This window comes from Pogonomyrmex barbatus, unplaced genomic scaffold, assembly GCF_055798465.1.
Source record: "Pogonomyrmex barbatus isolate J1 unplaced genomic scaffold, ASM5579846v1 scaffold15, whole genome shotgun sequence".
NCBI lineage: Eukaryota > Metazoa > Arthropoda > Insecta > Hymenoptera > Formicidae > Pogonomyrmex > Pogonomyrmex barbatus.
The window spans coordinates 3702780-3724642 of NW_028297111.1; the positions used below are offsets into that span (position 1 = coordinate 3702780).

The 21863-nt window shown below is 36.2% G+C and overlaps 2 protein-coding genes across 9 annotated transcripts in view; one reads left to right on the top strand and one right to left on the bottom strand.

Moving 5' to 3' along the window:
• The window catches only part of LOC105429948 (uncharacterized), a 191295-nt gene that overhangs the window by 160063 nt on the left and 9369 nt on the right, over positions 1 to 21863 (top strand). The window lies entirely within an intron of this gene.
• Positions 1 to 21863, bottom strand: part of LOC148937254 (uncharacterized) — a 204789-nt gene that overhangs the window by 153137 nt on the left and 29789 nt on the right. For 3 of the 7 annotated variants that reach the window (XR_016138505.1, XR_016138504.1, XR_016138503.1), the window contains exon 7: positions 10136 to 18099. The exons of 3 other annotated variants lie outside the window; for them this stretch is intronic. The gene's annotated coding sequence lies outside the window, so the exon portion shown is untranslated. Of the gene's footprint in view, positions 1 to 6559; positions 8786 to 9199; positions 18100 to 21863 lie in introns of those variants that run through there. One more of the 7 variants, XR_016138506.1, reaches the window with a different exon arrangement.

A 21863-nucleotide genomic window follows, 5' to 3' on the forward strand; every position in this document is an offset into this window, starting at 1 on the left:
TTTACTGGTTTATTTAATAATTGCACACTTTCTTGGATTTAGTATTACTTATTTTATTTCTTTCACACACGGTTAAACGTCGGCGGGCGGCTCGACGCGTATCGCGTTACTCTGGCGGCCGACGACCGAATATGTCACCTGAGACGCTGATAGTACGGCTCGCGTGAACTTCGCCGCGCTCTTGTAATATCTTGCGCGATAATTATAATAACGATTCCGAACGACACGTTATTCTTTACTTTTGACTTTTGACTCTCGATTCTCTCGATTCCGCCTTGTGTAACCGTTATATAGTTTGATCGATGCCCGATCAGCATTCTGATCGATTGCGTCGATCGGTTGCGTGTTATTGATTAATCAATATTACGTTCGGTTTGATTATCAAATTTAGGAATTTGCTATAGGCTTTTTCGCAATGTTCTCGCGTGATGCATTTCTGCGGTCTTTCGAAAGACTGGTCGCAATTTCGGCGGTCACACATTTGTGTCGTCTTTCGAAAGACTTTTCGAGATTCATGCGACCTAATTTTGTTGCCATGCGGACTACCTTTATTATTGGTTATTATTTTATTATTGGTTGTAGATCTGGCTACAACAACAGATAAATTAGCCTTGGAATTATACGAATCCATGATCGAAGGACGACAAAGTACAACAGAATCAAAAAGAGCGATCTTAGAAAACCATACAACAACAGGCCCTGTATAATTTCCAAATAGGACTACAAAACAACATAAAATTGTTAGTTCGCAACATTACACAACATTACAAGACGCCATAGCCAGCGCGAGCGCGAAAGAAAAATTTAAGGAACTAATAGGGAATTTCGGGTGCCTCGAAAGCAAGTATACCCCACCCACTCACTTGCGAAAATAAATTGTCGCAATGTCATAAATGCGGAAAGACAGGACACTATAGCCGAAATTGCCGAACAAATAAATTTATCGGACTCTCCCTATCAGCCAGATAGACAGCCGCGTATGCTTGATGCAATCTCTCCTGTCGTGCTCCAGGAGGATTATTTGTATATTTGCCAATGGCATTGGAGGGTGTCCCGCACCTTGATGAAAGTCGGAAATTTCAAAAGCAAAACTCCAGTATGTGAGAAACGCATTGCGTTAACCTGCGTGACGGAACATAAGATCCACACGCTAGGAAAAGTAAAACTGAAAAGTGATAAAACCAAGAGATTCGTCACTTAGTATACGTGGTCAGAGACGATTTCCTCATGGATTACAAGGGAATACTCGGAATTGATTTCTTAACCAAACAAAAAACAAGATGCGACCACGGGAAAAAGATATTAAATATCAGTAATATAAATCTCAAACTCTAATCGTATCAAAAAGTACTGCTAAAATCGCGTAGCGAAACAATCGAAGCAGTTATTAACAAGAATCAGGTAGGAATAATAAGACTAGAACAACCGAAGTCAGGAGTATTTATCGAATACTTTCTCGCAGATCCCAAGGAATTCATCTACGCGATAAGCATAATAAATACAATCGAAGAGCCCATAGAAATAAGCATACCGATAGTAAATTTAGAAGAAATAAGGACGAAGAACGCCGAAATATTAAACACGGTGAAAAAAAACACTGAGACCATGGCGATAGAAGAAAATGAGTGCGGAAATAATTGCGCATAGATCACTTAAACACCGAAAAAAAAACATTAGATATGTAACGATTATTGTGATATATTTCATTTAGAAGGTGACTTATTCTTACACACGATCGCGGTGCAACATGAGATCACCATGCGCGCGGATCAATATTCGACCGTACCGTCAGCCTGAGAAACACAAGGCGGAAGTAAAAAAGCAGATCAAGAAAATGCTCGAGGAAAAATTATTCGCTCGAATATAAGTCAATGGAATGCTCCTATATTAGTCGTTCCAAAGAAAGCCGATGCATCTGGAGAACCTAAATTACGCATTGTCATAGACTTGCGGAAATTGAATAATTTAACGATGGACTCGTTTCTTTTGTCAAATAGTACGGATATTCTAGATCAACTGGGAAACGCAAAATATTTCTTGACGCTAGATCTCGCGTCGGGTTACCATCAAATAGCACGAAAAAGATAAAAGCAAAACGGCTTTCTTCATATCATACGGGTATTGCAAGTTTAATCGGATGCCCTTCTATTTAAAAAATGCATCTGCCACGTTCCAATATCTAATAAACTCAGTGCTAGCAAGAATACAGAGTATAAGATGCTTCGTATACTTAGACGACATCGTCATCTATGGACCAAACTTAAAGGAACATAATAAAAGATTAATTGAGGTATTCCAGAAATTAAGAAACTAAAATCTGAAATTACAACCAAACAAGTCTTCCTAAGAAAGGAAGTAACATATTTAGGTCACATTATTTCTGAACACAACATACTTCCGGATCCATTGAAAATAACGGCCGCAACAAACTTTCCAGTATCCAAAAAAGTAAAGACGTGCAATCCTTCATAGGATTAGCCGGGTACTATAGGAGATTCATTGAAAATTTTTCGAAGATAGCCAAGCCACTGACAAAATTATCAAGAAAAGACGAAAAATTTAATTGGACGGCAGAACAAACACATTCGAAATTCTAAAAGAAAGATTAATGACCGCGCCAGTATTAAGTTATCCTGATTTTACAAAACAATTTATATTAACAACAGACGTATCCGATTACGCCATTGGAGCAGTATTGTCGCAAGGGCCAGTGGGCCAAGATCAATTGTTTACGCGAGCAGAATTTTTAATAAGGCGGAACAAAACTATAACACGACGGAAAAATAATTGCTAGTTAGTATGGGTCGTCAAACACTTTCGAGCGTATTTGTACGGAACAAAATTTCAGATAGTTACGGATCACAAGCCACTGATCTGATTATTTAGTATAACAGATCTCCGCTCGCGATTAATCAGATGTAGACTCAAATTAGAAGAGTACGATTATGAGATGATACACAAGGCCGGCAAAGACAATACAAATGCTGACGCGTTCAACAGAAATCCGATCAAGCCTGACACGCGGATAAATAGCATCGAGCGTGACAAGGAAGAGCACGAATACAGCAAAGAAGAAAAGAAACAAATACCATAATACTCTCCTTGGAGGACATCAAGGAGTAACACATACGATAAACCGAATAAGATTAATACATAACTGGCACGGATTAATGAAAGACATGGAGGAATACATCGCCAAGTGCAAGTATTGTCAGAAAAACAAACTAAGCGGAAAAACCAAGATGCCCTTAATACTGACAGAAATGGCAGAGAGACTGTTCGAAAAATGCGCCCTGGATATCGTGGGACCACTCACGGTTACCACAAAGACATAAGTACCTGTTAACATTTCAAAATGACTTAACAAAATTCAGTAAGGTGGTATCAATACTAGATCAAGAAGCAAATACAATTGCCAAAGAGTTTACTACGAAAATCATTTGCGAATTTAGAATACCGAGAAAAATATTGACAGATCAAGGAACGAACTTCGTCAGTGAAATGTTCAAGAAATGTTCAAGAATGTATGCACCTTTTTAAAAATAACAAAAATTCAAACTACCGCATACCATCCAGAAAGTAACGGGGCCCTGGAAAAATCGCACAGCACTCTAGCCAAATAGTTAAGACATTACATAGACAAAGATTAAACTAATTGGGATGAATGAATCCCGTACATAATGTTCACATATAATACGACACCGCATACAGCAACGGGCACATATCGTTCGAATTGATGTACAGGCACCGAGCAATCCTACCTATAGCATTGACGACACCATCAAAACCGCATTATACGTATGATAACTATGTGCTGAAGAAGCGATTCACATAAAAACTGAAGAAGCGATTCACATAAAAGTTGGCGAAGAAACATATCCGTGAGGCAAAAAAAAAGGCCAAAAGGCAAAAAATTATGCCGACAAAAAGACAAATACTAAAACCTTCAAGGGGAGATAAAGTCCTTCTGCACGACGAAACAGTGCGAAGAGGACAATCAAAAAAATTAGAAGCCTCATGAGTAGGCCCTTACCAAGTGATAGAAAACATTTCGGATGCCAACAATAAAATTAAACAAAAACGCAAACTCGTGACCGTACATGCAAACCGACTCAAACTATTTATCGAAAACTAAAAAACGGACGAGCACGACCGAATAGTCGTAAAGAAAATTAGAGGAAGCGTAGAAAAGAAAATATAATAGGGTTAGTAAACAAAAAGAACGCGATAAAATTGAGCACGTATCAGTTGCGACGACGCATCGCATGCACAATTCCGCCCCGTCGTGGCACAAAACCAGGGTCGCGGGGGTAATGCTCCTCAATCTAAGTACTTGCAGACTTTCTTTAGGACGCGATTTGCTGCACTGCCAGCACCTAAGACACACGAATAACATACAGCGAGAGTATTATAGATTATAGATTAAACCGTTTATAGATTAAACATCACATATCGAGACTTAACTTTACATAAAACGCAATGGAATCCAGTCATAGTCAACGACGACTGACTTAAATAAATTATTATGCACTCCACATGATAAAATGCACGGATAAGATTCATCGAAAAGCAATCTGAATCCCGACGCTCCTCATGCAGAAAAGAGGAATGTAGATGACACCCGATTTCCGGCGAACGGACGGCAAAGAACTGATTCGTTTCGAGGAATTTATTCCAAGATTATAATAAAGTGTATTACATGCACATGCAAAGAAAAAGGAAAGAGAAAAAAAGGAAGAAAAAAAATATAAAAGCAATACATGCAAAATAAAAAATATACGCTTACCTTAGCATTACGGCGGCAATACCTTCACATGTCGCACCCCAGTAGTATCACAGATGATGATCAAAATCCGATCCAGCAGAATTCGTCTAGTAATCCATGGCTTCCGCTTGGAAGTACGCACGTCTCGTCCTGTAGAATACACGTTCCGACCACCGCTCACATCATATGCACGCAATCGTAGCGTGACCTGGAGCCAATAAACGCGATCGTACGACGCGCAAAGTCGGTGTATAAAACCGAATACACCCGATACAACACATACAGAACATGATGACTAATAACGAATAATTCGGCGCGAAAGCTGCTGATGAACTAGCATACGCCAAGCAGCATAAAAAATTAAAATAGAATAAAAGTCCGTTCAAGGAAATGTAATATGAATCTCAATCTTGCAGGACACTAGCCATACAATAACATTTCTACAGCGCCGAAGCTGACTCCGCATCGCCGTATGTAGTGCAGAAATTCTACAATACGCCAGGAATATATTTTGAAAAGATTGAGTCAATGAACCAGGTATAGACGACTTGGAAATTAGTAATCAAACTGGATGTAAACATTGAAAAAAAGAACGCAGCAAATAGAAAACTACCTAAAGCAAACGAATGAAAGATGCAAGAGCATCATAAGACCCGTCTAATTCATGTGCAGAAATATAATGCAAATAATGCAAAAGACAACGTAAAGCTAACATTATTATTAACGCAACTAAAAATTATATATTACGTTAATAAGTGAGGATAAATAAACGCAATCGGTACGATAAGTAAGACATTATTCACCATAGATGCCGAAGACAAACATCTTAACAAGCAGATACAATTACTACAAGAAAACCGGCAAATCTTGTAACAAGCAACAAAAAAACCAAATAAAAATTATTAACGTCACAGTAGGCCGCGTTAGAAAAAACCATTAGCTATAACAAAAATAGATTACAAAACGTTATCGTACAGATTACAGTTAGTAAAATACACTCAAAGAGAAGACATGGTCAAATTTACTAATACTACGGACGATAATGACAGATTTTATAAGAGACATGAAAATACAATCGACTACTCGTCGTTAACAAAAGATGGAGTAATGCAAACACGACTACTATCGTTAGAAAAAAAATTATAATAGAGCTGCGAGAAGCAGCAACATAATTAATTGAAGGCTTACATTTTCCGTTTAAAATATGGGTGGAAAATTGGCGTATCATTTAAAAATATATAATTATAAGCGCGTATTTTAACAAACCAGATACCTACATGATTATTCGTTTTCCGATAGTCGCGTTTCCGACATTTAAATTGATAAAAACTATATCATTACCGATACGCAATCACGAAAGTACCTTCACATTTATAAAAATTTATTACCCGTTAGTAGCGACAGATAAGGAAAATCACCACTACATATTACCAGACGAAAGCGAACTACAAATCTCGTTCATATGTATACAAGACAGGCAAATATATACATATGAACGAGATTTTCCTATCATATTAACACGAATGCATCATGTGAAGTGCAACTCTATTTAAACGCGCCGGGTCAACTCAAAAACTGCAAACAGCGATGCACAACATCTAACACACTTTTGTGGGTAACAGAATCACAAGAGTGGCTATATTCGATGATAACAAATCAAAACATAAATATCCAGTACGACGAGTCATCGGAATAACAATTAGAGTTAAGCGATGCAAGAAAAATAAAGATTAACGAAAAATGTAAACTAACAATGCCCGAAGTAAGATTAGTCACGCAGCGACAACTATTAACAAAATATACACAGGCGCAATTAGCGGATTTCAATTTAATATTAACGGCGCATGACGTGCGTGCGTGCATGCGTGCGTGCGTGCGGGCGTGCAGGCGTGCGGGTGGGCGGACGTGCGGGCGGGTGGGCGTGCCTGCGTGTGTACAACTGAATAACTAAATTTTTGATAAATGCCATATATCAGCAGTTGCGATTCAACCAATAGTTTTCAACTAATAGTCCCCGAGAAATAATTATTATTATTAAGTATTGATCTGTTCTTTATAGCTGACTGCACTAATTCACAGTGAGCGCAACCAAAGCGTAACTATTCCGAGCGGTTAATCTACGTTAATTAAAGATTGAATGGCTTGGTTCGGATTTTCAGTTTGATAGCAAGATTTCAATTGTTGCAGAATCATACACTCTGCTACCGTAATCTATCACAGACTCATCCGGATATTGCGTTATTTTAAAAAATTCTCCATGCAATTGTGACGTAGAATGGACAGGTGCAAATCGTGTTTTTAAGACAGCCAATAAGGATTCTATATTATTATATTCTTCGCTTAAGGCCACTCTCAGTGCTGGTCCGACTAATTTATTTTTAATCATTTGAACTAATCCGTATTTCGTGCTCGGAGAGATCATATTTCGTGCATGTAGATAGCTATTAGCAAATTGCAATACAGACATATTCTTATTATCGAACGGGAGAATTGTCTCGGAGGCACTGATAAACTGGCATATGGCATATTCACATTCGCAGTCCTACGATTAGTATTAACGTCCTCGTATACCGCCTATCTGACGAGTCAAAGCGTTTATTTCGTGGTCAACTATTTTTTATAATGTAATTACAACAATTTATGACGAACTATTACAGATATCAAATGATTTTAAATCTTGTTGCAATTGTAAGTGATAAATTTTGACTTACATGTAAGTCGCAGTAAAGAAAAACAAGACTATCCTACGCAATTCCATAATAGTTTTGGAAGTTCTGATCGTAGTTCAATCCCCCGCTATTACTTGCTTTGAAAATCTCTTCTTTAATTCTTCATGATAATTTCCAGGCTAAGGTCTAAAGGAATTAGAAAGGAGTAACCAGGCAATATTCTTTTGCCAAGTGATGAAGAACATTTCGTCGAGTAATGAGGAATATCCCAACAAGTGATGAAGGATCCGCTGCCACCAAAAAATCGTTTTGTGTATAGTGTCACGTCCTGAGAGGCCCTGATAGGTCGGACGGGGCCGAAATCAGCAGGACCTTGGTTATTACACTGTTACGTCCGTGTTCTCGTCAGGAGGAGGAGAACTCGGGTGGACGCACGGAACCTCCCTTTTTCTCGCGGAACGACGTCGTGACGCCGATCCGCGAGTCGAACGTGCGTTAAGGGGGGCAGGGATCGGGTCAGCGTCAGCGGCGCTATTACCCTTACCTGCGCCCGCGCTATTCGGTGGTCCGTTTTAGGTCAGAGAACCGAATCTCTTTGACCAGGGATGGACCTAGTGCGATCTTCAGGGAGCCGGGAACGGCGCGGGGTCAGGTTTAGGAGAAAAAAAAACTGTTTACTACCGAATTTTGATCAATTAATTTTAATAAGAAATAATAAACGTGAACTACAATCTTCTGTTCGTATACATAAAAGGTTAAAGTATTGATAACAAAAGAAATCTTGTACATACAAATATAAAAAAAAAACGACCGCGGGGAAGGGAAATCTCTTAAATACCCAATTGCTCAAGTTGGGACAAGAAATTGGTAGCGAATGGGTCTATAGGATCGGGTTGTAGGTGTGGAGGAGGATTGGGGTACGCGCTGCGGAATGCTTTAATCGGGACGAGGTAGGGGAGAGGATCGCGGGAAATGTACATTGGGACAGTATCGGTTATGGCATGCTTGGATATTTGGTCCCAGAATTGTTGGTCGGGTTTAAATTTCCTCGGGATGAAGAAGGTGCCGGGAGGTGGATGGGCGGGAGAGCGGGGGAATTGACGGACGAGGTGGAAGAACTTCTCCACGTCAAAGTTTTCCGGAGTGCACTGCCTCTCGAATTCGGCTGCGGAACGGAGGGCGGAGGCGTATTGGTGGAGCGATATTTTGGCTAGTTCCGGCTCTACTTCTACTAACCGCTCCGCGAGTTCTTCGGCGTGGCATTCGCGACGAATCCGTTTATTTGCCTTCTCGCGGCGGTGTCGCAATGCCCGTTTCGTCGGTCCGTTCCGAATGGCATTTGTTTGGTTCACTATACAAATGAAAGTTAGATAAGAGAGAAGTTGAGGAATTGAAATAAGGCAGCTTCACCGAGTTAATCGGCGGCTTGCCCGGTTAGAAGGTTGTGGAAATGATTGTGAAGTTAGGGAAGGCAGCTTCACCGAGTTAATCGGCGGCTTGCCCGGTTAGAAGGTTGTGGAAATGATTGTGAAGTTAGGGAAGGCAGCTTCACCGAGTTAATCGGCGGCTTGCCCGGTTAGAAGGTTGTGGAAATGATTGTGAAGTTAGGGAAGGCAGCTTCACCGAGTTAATCGGCGGCTTGCCCATTTGGAATGTTGGGGTGGTTTTAAGATAGATAAATTGAGAGGAATAAGTAAATAAGATGTCGCGAACCAAACTGCCAGTTACCGCGGAAAAAAAAAGAAATTGATAAGGTTGGACTTACTTTTTGTTGTATACGGCCGGTAGCGGTGGTCGGGGAATACAATTGCCCAGGCTGGATCACTGAACTGTTCGAGAATAAAGTCGCGCACAGATTCTAACTGTTACGGAAGGTGTCGACCTCGAGTGTATCAGGAAGAAGAGAGCGATCCGCTCCGAGTCGCGGTTTTTAAAGGGTTCCGGAGGGGTGGGAATATCTGAGGGCGTGATGGATTTCCGTGTTGGCTTGTCAAATGATAATTTAGGAAAATTATGAATATAGAGGAAGGAGGGAAGCGGTGTCCTATGATTTGTGGTCGTTTTTCCATTTTCAGATTTCCCAGCGAATGGTAGAATTAGTTTTTAGATAGATAGAATTTATTAATAAAAATTCTCCCGCTAGTTCGCACTCTTAATCGCTCATTGGTGTGCCAGCCAACGGCCACTAATCAGTTCTTCTTGATTGGTACTTTTTTGTGTTTCCCCACCAATGTGGGGAGTGTCATCCCCGAACGATCCAACGCGTTTCTTATCCGTTAGGAATTTGCTTTTGTTAATAAAAAAAATTTTTTTTATTGGTAAGTCGTAAACTTGTCGGCGCCGACAAGGCTGTTTACCAAGGATTTTTTGATAGTGAGACATATCTCGGGAGAACGATTGTTTATTTAGAGTTTTTTTTTTGTTTGATTGGGTTATTTTTCTTTGATCGTTCGAAGTGCCCGTTTATGGATTAGCAGCCGTTAAATTTTTCCTTCCCGAAAGAGAAGAATTTGTGAAGTCCCCCGGACGTAACAACACTTACACGTTGTTTGTGGGTTCTTTTCCATGCAGTTAAGAGAATAAAACCTCAGGATTAGGTATTGCGGTAATAATGGGTGATAGAAATGTTAAGATGATTTTTTATTTTGAGGAAAGATTTGAATTTAGGAACAAGGAGTAGGAGTAAGAACAAAGATCATCCTTATCGTATCACAATTGCGATTTATTTACAAATTTTGGTGTATACACAAACCCATTTCAGAATTTGTTTTATGGAGTGTGATACGCGATTATAGTGACAAGAATTACATTGTTCGTAAAACGGCGAATTGCTCAGGTGCTAAGCAATTCTCAACAAGTGCTAAGCCAACCCTAAGCAAGTGCCTAGGTAACTAGGTCTGAACAAGTGCGCAAGATTTTCGTTGTTCGGGTTTTTATATGTTTGCAAAAATACAGGGGTGACCTAAATTCCAATGTTGTGATTCTATAGATTTGAATAAAGTTCATTACCAAACATCTTTGACACAGTTTATCGATGTTAGCCTACTTTCTCCTGTGAGTCAGCTATAACTCGTATTTAAAATCTTCTAGTTGTCCTTGACATAGTTTTCTACTGATTAGCTTGGCCTACATTCGCTGTGAGTCATATGAGAATATTATGGCGACCTTGATATTTAATACTGGCCTACTTTCACTTATTGACTAACCATGATTCATACTCACGATTATTCGGTCGATCTTTTTGCTTTCAGAGTTATACTTGGTTATAATCTTTATATAAACAAAACATACCGTTTGCTCATTTATAAACATTTTTAAATATTGATCTTTATGATGTTGCTTTTAGATATACTTTACAATAATAATAATAATAATAATAATAATGATATTGATTACATTGTCATATAGTTAGTATATCTAAAATATACCAGTATAACTCTCTTTACATATGTAATACATTATTTATTAAATGTCAGATACAAATAGCGATTGATTAAATTATTAGAGTTAGTTTCCATGAATATTAATATTTTATGATTTTATTGCAGCCATAGATTTAACATTAATGATAAAATATTATAGAAGCAACAATTATAAGCATAGGTTTAGGATGAAGTTTTCTAAAAGTTAAACCAGCTTATACAGGGGAATTTATTGCTGAACTGATTTAGCTTTTTCAGGTAAGTATATAAGCAAATTTTTAATTATCCAAATATCTTCTAAACGATAGGAGTTAGGTAGATAGGTATAGAGTAAATTACAGGATTTCCAATGTAGTATTCAATTCCTTCATAATATTTAATTGTTTATATAATTTATAATTTATTTATTTATAATTTTTGTTAAATAACATTTAAATCGTAGAATTTCCTTTCTAAGACATAATATGTTTCTATTGAGGTTTTTTTACATGATTCTATAAAGAAAACTATATCTTATAAAAAACCGTGTATATATATATATATATATATATATTATATACACGGTATATATATATATATATATATATATATATATACCGTGTATATAATATATATATATATATACATGGTTTATATATATATATATATATATTGGGTGTAGGAAAAAGTTCGTGGCATTTATTTAGATTTTTAAAATTCAAGTGTTTTCCTTAGAGTATTAAAATCAATTTATTCAAACCAAGTATGCTCCATTATTTTCGATAATATTTTGCCATTTTTGGGGCAGAGCCATAATCCCATCGCGATAGAACTTTTGTGATTTCTAGTCGAAAAACTGTTTCAAGTGATTTTCATAGGCTTCTTTTGAAGCCAACTTTACTATTAAGAAAGTTCTGCAGAGACCTAAACAAATGATAGTGAGGATGCTATATCAGGTTTAATAGTTTAATTCGGTTCAGAATTCGTATCTCCTTGATGCCCTCCCCTGTTGGCGCATCATGATATTCATAAAATATTTGCTTCTTTTCTTCTACAATGTATTCTCGTTTTTTTTTATCTTCCTCTCTTTCCTCGTCATCGTTTCTCTCTTCATCGTGTGCAACGGTGTTTAATTATGTGTCAGGAATAATCAGATTTCTACTTAACGTATCTGCGTTCATATTTCCTCTGCCTGCGGATAATTTCGTAATCATACTCTTCTAACTTAAGTCTTCATCATCAATCTTGATCCAGAATCTATAACGCTGAATAATCAAATTAATGGTCGATAATCGATGATTATTTAAAATTTTCCATATAAATACGGTCAGAAGTATTTTACTCCCCATACTATTGCTAGAAGCTCTTTCTTAGTCGTATTATAATTTTGTTTTGCTTTATTTAATACTCTGCTGGCATATTGGCTATTGGACGATCCTGATCTATTTGTCCTTGTGATAGTATTGTTCCAATGGCACAATCGAACGCGTCGGTGGTTACTGAAAACTCCTTAGTAAAATCTGAGTAATTTAATATTGGCGCCGTAACTAATTTTTCTTTCAGCGTCTGGAAACTATATTGTTGCTCAATACTCCAATTAAATTTTTCCTCTTTTTTCGTTAGTTTTGTTAGAGAGCTTGGCAATTTTCGAAAAACCTTGAATGAATTTTTCGTAGTATCCGGTCAGTCCTAAAAATGACTGTATATGTTTTACCTTTTTTGGTGTTGGAAATTTTTCTACTGCTTACAATTTGCTCGGATTGTATTCCGTTTTCCGTAACAATATGTCCTAGATAAGTAATTTCTTTTCTGAGAAACTCGCATTTATCTGGTTGCAACTTAAGATTATGGTCTCTCAGGCGTTGCATTACTTCAGTTAATCGTTTATTGTGTTCGTTGCACCGTATATTATTACCGTCTAGATAAACTAGACATGTGAATCCTTGAATCCTGATTAACATCAAGTTCATCAACCGTTGAAATGTAGCGGGTGCGTTTTTAAGTCCGAATGGTATTCTTTTATATTCATAATACGGTGTAGAAAAAGCCGTTTTACTTTTATGTTCTTCTTTCATTGGAATTTGATGGTATCCGAATGCGAGATCTAATATTGAAAAGTACTTTGCATTTCTTAGCTGATCTAGGATGTCTGTTATACTTAATAGTGGAAAGGAGTCTTTAATTGTCAAATCGTTTAATTTTCGAAAATCTACTACGATGTGGAGTTTTTGTTTCCAGATGCATCCACTTTTTTGGGTACTACTAGCAATGGCGCATTCTATTGACTTGTACTGTGACATATTATTCCGTCTAACTTTTTAATCTGCCGATTTACTTCTGCTTTATGTTTCTTCGGTAATCTATAAGATCACACAGGCGCGCTACGTATATTTATTTCATGTGCTATTGTCGTGTAAGTTAGTGGATCGTTCTCTACGTGAAATAAAAGTCAGAGCATAATGCTTTCTTTCCGTTAATGCGTTAACCTTTTTTTCTTCGTGATTTAGATGTTCTGTTCGTAGTTTTTGTAAGCATTTCTGCCGTGACTGTACAGTACGGCCGTCGCTCTCGTGTAACGTGAGCATTTCCGCGGCGTCATTCAGCTACACGACGTCTAACGTTACGCTCGACGTCGTAATTTCAATAGTTTTGGTAGTTAATTACTTATTGGGTAAATATAATCGGATTCTACCAGGCAATTATCAATAAATATTTCTGGTTCAGTTTCTTCAGGTTTCACTATTCCAATCTGATTTTGACCAGTAATAACTTGTACAATGATTTCACTGCAAAGCATTAGAATATACTTCTTGTGAGGATGCAATTTTAGATTTATGCTTCTAATTCGCAATATTTTTTTTTTTGTATGATCGCATTGCTCGTTGTTTTTTTAAGAAATCTATACCTAGAATTCCTTTGTAAATGACAGGGAAGGCATCTTTTACTATATGGTGTCTCTTATTTTCTCATTTCCGAGGACAATCGTAACTCGAATCTTACCGAGGGTGTGAATCTTGTATCCTGTACGCCGGTGAGAGCTATTCGTTCCTCCCGTACAGGCGTATTTCCTTTTAAATTTCCCAAGTGTTAGGGTAGCATCCATATCCAATAAGAAATTTATTTTTCCTTTTTTCATTTCCCTTATTGGCAAGGTTATCAGATCTAGAGTAGCGCTGACTCGTGCCTTGCTGGGCTATCTGAGCTACTTGATGCTCTCGCACTTGTGTTGTTTTTATCTTTCTGCTTTTCTCCTTTTCTTCTTCGCTATTATTATACTAAATGACAACTCTGCGTCTTCTCCACGTGTTTCATTCTCTTTTGCTCTTACCGTAATATTTACTTGTCCTCTCGCTTCTTTCTTTTATCTCGGTCGTCTCACTTATTTTTTCTCTGATCCATTGATTTTGACTAGCATTATTTTGTCGTGCCCCGCTTTTATATTTACGCAGTATTTTTCCATAGCGTATTTTTCCATACGCCAACGGATTCGGCTCTAGGTAAAGCAAATCGGTAGTATATCTACTTGTTCGACAATTTCATCCGATATATCTGATTTTTCCGATTTTTAACATTGCCGATAATTTATTTTCGCGGGTGGGTATGTGTGCTGTATTCGCTTTCGCACGTACGAAATTTCCATCGGTCCCTTAAATTTCTCTTCTGCGCTCGCGCCAGCGGTGGCATCTTGTAGCGTTGTGCAATGTTGTGTTCGTATTAATAGCTTTCTGTCATCCAGCAGACCGAGTTAGAAATTACATAGAGCTTACTGTATGGTTTTCAGGATCGTTCGTTTACTTTTTATTGTGTTATTTCGACCTTCTATTATGGACTCGTATAATTCCATAACTAGTTTGTCTGTACGCAATTCAAACTCTTGCCAATTCTCCGGGTTTTTATTTCAGCATATTAAACTCTAGTGGCAAGTGTGTGATTTCTTGCTAAGATACACACTTTTCTTGTTAAGATAGCAAACTTCTAATTCTCTTTTTAACTGAGCAAAGTCGCATATATCTCGCATTTGAAAATCAATCATAGCTCTACCTTTTAGTTTAGCATAATATTGCTTCTAGTAGCGTTTCTTCCTCCATCGGATTCATATTTTTCATAGCGTACGATGCGGCGCTCAAGAGTTCCAACAGCTTATGGGAAATCCCATCAAATTCCGGAATCATATCGCAAGCTTCTTTTAATCGTAGATATCCCGCTACGGTCTCGAGTCAGTTTCGTATATCTTTCAGTGTTCATCCGTAAGTTATGTCTAACAGTCCATCACCGAGTTGTATCCTTTGTGTTCGACGTTCATAGGACAATTGTACGGCAATTTGAATCGGTTTTATAGTCAAAAACCGTAATTTCTAATCGATCCATTCGGTCTTGTAGCGAATGAATCCCTTCTAGTAACACGTTTAATATTGATTCTTTGTCACTGTTCGGTTCTGATTGCTATCTTTCTGCACCTGCCGCTCTGAGACATTCTATCTCTGCATCTACTTTTGCACAGGTTATTTCTTGTTCCCTATTTTCCTCGCCACGAGGTGCACGTAATTGTTGTTTCTACGCTCGGGGTTATGCGAGGCAGTGTAATGTTCTTCTGGATCGAAAATGTTATTGTCATAAGATATTAACGAGAACTCTCTCCGCTGTGAATTTTCTTCGGCTCGTTTCTTTCAGAATGTGTCATTCTACGATGCAATCTGTGTTCGTGTACTAGATCCGGTATTAAGCTGTCGTCTACATCGTTGAACGGAAATACTCGCTCGATAACTATGTGTGGATGGAACATCGGCTCAGGTGAGCTTTCATCTGAATGTCGCGCTTCTAAATTTCGGCTCACGCTATCGCGAATATCGCGTACAGCCTCTTGGATTATACGCATGGGAGTGACAAGACTATACGCTCTTCGTGTTCGCTTGCTATGTAACCACGATACATTTTTAATAGGTTGGCTTCTATTTATCTCGCGGTCCGACATCAATGTTATCGCTCGCTTATACAATTGATTTTTTTCACTTACAGTATTGCCGCTAGCTTCATGTTGCTTCACTGTCGCGTGTTGTCGTAAGTCGGTGATATCGTCGGTAAAATAAATGAATCTTGGGGATAGTGTCGACAATCCCAAATGTTATTCCGGACAATATTGAATTTAAAAAGAATTTAGAAAGAATTTAAAAAGAGAAGACACACTTTTCTTAAAAAGTTGGGTTTGCCAAGCCTAAAGAGTTAGAATTTCGCAGGAAGTTGGTGGAAAGTTCTTCTGGTCAAATATTATTACTCACTTTTAATAAATAGTTGGTTTATTAGTACGGCTTCTTGACAATGTTTCGTGTGAATCTCGTTATTACTGATAACGACCGTTGCATATGACTGCCCTGTTACCCTGTGCTAATATTGTGATTGCCCGTTCTCGGCGATTTAGTTTATATAGTATTTTAGTAGCGTTTCATCATGTTATAACTCTAAATCGGACCATATATAGTCAAAACAGTTTTTCATTTGCGCTCTGCTTTACAGACTTGCTTTTGCATACTTGCATTTCCGGCCGATAGCATCGTTCGTTGCTATGCCGAGATTCGAGAATTATCGTGAAGAAAATAATATCGTAATATTCGGGTCACAATATCCCAATCAAGCACAAGCAAATCCAATTACATAAGTTCGGGACTTCACTTTATTGCCAAATTTTCCGTTAACAACAGTGGAACAATTGAAAGATTTTAATATCCAGTTAAGAAATATTGTTCGACAACAATTCGTAAGTATATTATTATACCGTTCGACAACAATTCGTAAGTATATTATTATTTGCAAATCATTAATAGGACAAGACCATTTTTTAAAACTTTTTCCTCCGTGACGTTTTAACATTATATATTTCATTATAGTAATAGAGAGCTTTCCAACTATGGGCACTATGTTACACAAAAAAATTCTATTGACTGTATATTATCTAAAATATGTTAGATAGAGAGTGTGACTGTATATTATCTAACATATTTTAGATAATATACAGCCAATAGACTGCTATTGTGTAACACAGTCGGAAAGCTTCCATAGTTTTTTTTTATTTTTTATTACAATAATATTTTGACCGACTTTCTAGCTATTTCATTCACTTAATATTAGGAAATACCTTCCTAATCGGAAATGTAACTTTGATTGCAGGTTGATTCAACTATGATTGACAACTGTTATGAATCCTTTCTCTCTTATCCAGAGCATAGGGCTTCGATGAAGCTCTGCCAGCGCATCTTGTTCCGAGTAAGGACTCTCAACTCTCTGCAAAAGTTTTTTCCATCTCCTCTGCCTCTCTCTCCACTGTTCCCCACATCACTCGCGGTCTCTCTCTCTTCGATGCTGTCTCTAAGGGTTCCAAGACAGAGCCTGTCTCTCATCGCATTTTGGTTTTTCCGGAGAGTGTGACCGATCCACTCCCATTTTCTACGTTTGATTTGCGTAGTCACGGGCTTCTCCTTTGTTTGCCTCTATAGGTCTTCATTGGAGATCACATTTGGCCAGAAAATGAGTAATACTCTTCGCAGGCATATGTTTACGAAAGCCTGTAGACTCTTGGCGATTTCAGAAGTGATCTTCCAAGTTTCGCATTCGTATAGCAGCACTGCTTTTTGACATTTGTTCTAAAGATACGGAGTATCTTAGTTTAGTTACAGTTGAGATCTCTCTCGCTCTCTACTCAGTGGGTAGAGCTGAATAAAAGCTGCGTTTGCTCTACGAATTCTTGCTGTAACATCAGCAGTTGCTTCTCCATCCTGTGACATTACAATACCAGATATGTTTTTTTTACCTCCGCTATTTTTTTGTTTATACAGAGTTTTCTTTGATCCCTCGTGTTAATTCTCTTGGTTTTGGCGCCATTCATTCTCATTCCAACATCTCCGGTCTCCCTCTCAAGATCCTGCAGCTTCCCCTCTATGTCAGCATATCTCTGTGACAGTAAGCAGATGTCGTCCGCAAAGTCCAAATCTTCCAATCTCTCAGTGAACTCCCACTGGATACCTCTCTTTTTTCCCATGACGTTCTTCATCATCTCATCAAGTACAATGAAGAAGATAGTAAGTGACAAAATGCATCCCTGTCGTACACCATTATTGACTGTGAAGGGCGATTTTCTCTTCGTGCATTACTCTGCATGTATAGTTGTTATAGGTCTCCTTAATGATTTCAATAATTTTTCTGAGTATAGCAAATCTTCTCATCGTTCTCCACATGCTGCTCTGTTTGACGGAGTCGAAGGCTCTTTCAAAATCTACAAACAAAAGATGCAGTTGCGAAACAAACTCATTTGATTGCTCAATGATAATGCGGAGGATTATTGATTTGATCTATATAAGACCGACAACCGTGGGTAAATTTTCGTCACCATTAAAGGGGCCCCAAGGGGTCCGGAGATAATTGAAGCATATTGTTATTACCGACAGTTTTGACTGTTCCGTAGATAAATTAATGAAGATATAACTGTAATAAAATATGAGGATATGAGAGATAAAACAGGAATTATCATATGAGTTAAATTAGAAAATATTTTACCTATAAGAAAACATTTTATATTTTCTTTAATATTTAAATTTGTTTATTTAATTAACAATTATATAAAAATGTATACAATGACATATATTAAATAAAATTATATATGTATTATATATGTATAATGATTATAAAAGTAATAAATTGTTATTTTGATGTCAAAAATATGTGACATTTATAAAAAAAAAAGATTCTATTACTTTCTCCTTGCTGCACTTGTACTTCTTTTATATATTCTGTCAATATATTACAATATATTACTTTGTCACTCTGTTGCTATATTTTTTCTATTTTATTTTGCCACAATTACAATAATGTTATTAATGATTTTATGATTTTTTAATTATTTTTTTATCTATTATTTTTTGTAGATAAATGAAATTATATAAGAGGAAAAATATACGTATAAATATATTTTATATACAATTATATGTATATATATGCATATATATGTTCTCATTTATATATACCATAAACAATTAATTTTTTGCTGGAAAAGTAATAAGTTAAAACATTAAATTATTATTTTTCTAAAGCTTAATGGAAACAGTATTAATTAATTATTACTTTTTATTAGTTGGCCGGATCAATGATCTTGCCTTACAACTTAACAAATACTTAACAAAAAGTAACTTTATTATAGTGTTTTGCTCTCGAGATAAGCTACAAGAATATGTAATAAAAAAATAGGAGTTTTCACTTAAAAAAACCTTGATCTGATTTTGACAAGGTCACTCAAAGTCAAGTCCACATTTCCATCATGTGTCCCCCTTCAAGTCATGCAACTTTCATTCGAAAAAGTTTTCGAATGAATAAAATCATCGATTCGCGAGATAATCGATCATAAAAATGAAATACTTTGTATATATATATATATATATTTGTTTCAAAAAAATATATATACAAAAAACAATAAAAATATATATAATATATATAATATATAATATATAATGTATAATATATGATATGTAATATATAATATATATTATATATAAATATGAATTAATTACTTATGTAATTGATAGCCTGTGATATGCTTAATTAAATCAAAGTATTTTTTTATTAATTATATAACAACAACATTTTTTTATGTAGACATCGCGCAGACGTAACCGCCGAATGGATATACCTATATATATCGCGCTTGTCACTTGTCTACGATTTCTTCGTAACGGCGACGTGAGCAACGAATAGTCTATTGGAAATAATAGTATTTCGATAACATTGTGAGTCCATTAGAATTAACAGTGTTTCGGTAATATTGTGTTGAACAACTATTACAAGTGTATTGAAATGTTCTGTGTAGTGTTACGTAGTGCAATGAGCATTGAGAACTACGTCTGAAAGCAAGTAAGTTTTTAACATTTTCATAATCTTAAGACATGCAAAATGTTGAGTATTTGTAAAGGCAAGAAAACTCATAGTAGTACCTGCATTTATAAAAATTGCGGTATTAATAGTAGACACAATACATTAAATGTTCGATTCTATCTGCCTATTGAAGATAGAGAACGATTAATAACATGGTTAATAAATAGCGGTTGTGACGATTTAGCGGAAGAATCCGATGCAAAATTGCGAAAATTAAGAATATGTAGTAGGCATTTTCCAATAAATATGATATATCCAAAGGGAAAATTAAAAAAGAATGCAGAACCACTTCTATATCCTGTCGATTTCGATGATGAGGAATTTATTACTGAGAACGTACAATGTCACGAGCATTATGAGCAAATACGCATTTTGAAAGAAAAAATAGCCAAGCAAAATGCAAAAATACAAAAATTAAGAAAACTTCTTAATGTATCGAGATTGAAAGTTAAAACAAAAAATAAGATAATAACTCGTTTACGAAAAAAAATAATCACGGGTGATTTACCAGACACGAGTATTTTAAACGCCTTATTTCGACGAGTTCAAGATTTTGTATTAACATTTTTAATAATGCAACTTTTTCACAAGAAAAAAGAAGCTTATAATGACAAAGAAAAACAATTAGCTCAAAAAATGCATTATACTTCTCCAAGTTTATATAGAAAAATGCGCAAAGAATTCGATTTTATATTACCTTCAGAAAGTACAATTAAAACATGGTTTAGTGTAATAGATTTATGGCCTGGAATTTGTAGTACTATGTTTCATTGTTTAAAAGCAAAAGTAAATTGCATGGATAGTAGCGAACGCAATTGTGTTTTATTTTTTGATGAAATGAAAATAAAAAAAAGTTTTGATTTTAACGAGAAACGGCAAAAAATAGAAGGTTTTGAAGATTTGGGATCACTAGGATGTAGCGCGGCAGTCGCGACAAGTGCTTTAATTTTTATGGTTCGAGGTTTATTACATAATTGGAAGCAACCAATAGCATATTTTATAACTAGTGGCACTTTAAATAATGTTCTTTTATCATTTGCATTAGACAAAGTTATAGAAGCAGTATTAGATTCAGGATTAAAATTGCGTGCTATTGTTTGTGATCAAGGTACTAATAATCAAAGTGCTATAAAATATAAAATTTCTATACATCGTCTTTATTTTATGGACAAGAAAAAATATATGCAATTTTTGATATACCACATATTTATAAATCTATAAGAAATCAACTCTTGAAATATAATGTTATGTACGATGACAATAAAGTAGCATCATGGAACGATGTACGATTATTATGGCAATTGGAAAATGGCAAAGCGACAAGAGCGGCTTGCAAATTATCAGAAAAACATGTAAATCCTAATCATTTTGACAGAATGAAATGCCGTTTAGCTTTACAAGTTTTTAGCCGCAGAGTTTCAGCTGCATTATGAATTGCAGGAATAACAGAAAGAATTGATACTGAAACTGTTATGCATACTGCTGAATTTTTTACAATTCTTAATAACAGTTTCGATTCTTTAAACAGTCGCAATTGTAATGATCCAAATCCAAATGCTTGTGCTCTATCAGAAATTCGACTTTATGTGGAAAATGATCTAAAACAATTATTAAATAATTGTTCTAAGTGGCGCACTATTACAGATAAAGGTCTCACAATACCGCCATGTTTTGAAGGATTACAAATTAGTGTTACGTCTATTTTACAATTGTGGGACGATTTAAAACGCGAAAAAATTAAATTTTTCATGACTTCTAGAGCTAATCCGTTGGAAAATCTTTTTTCCATGATACGTACATATGGCGGAACATACAATCAAAATCCGAGTGCAAAAGCCTTTCAATTATTGTTACAAAAAAACATAGTATTAAATTTGTGTAAGTCTACACAATCTTCAAATTGCTTAGATGATGAAGACGAAATTTTATTTCCAAATATGAATACATCTACATCTCTTCATCGAGTAACATTCGATACAACAATTAATGCATCTAACGATTATGAAAATGATGATGAACAAAATACCGATAAATGTTAAAAAAATTGTTATTGACGCATCATATACAAATAATGAAACTCTAGAAGCGTCTGCTATTGAATATTTTGCAGGATTT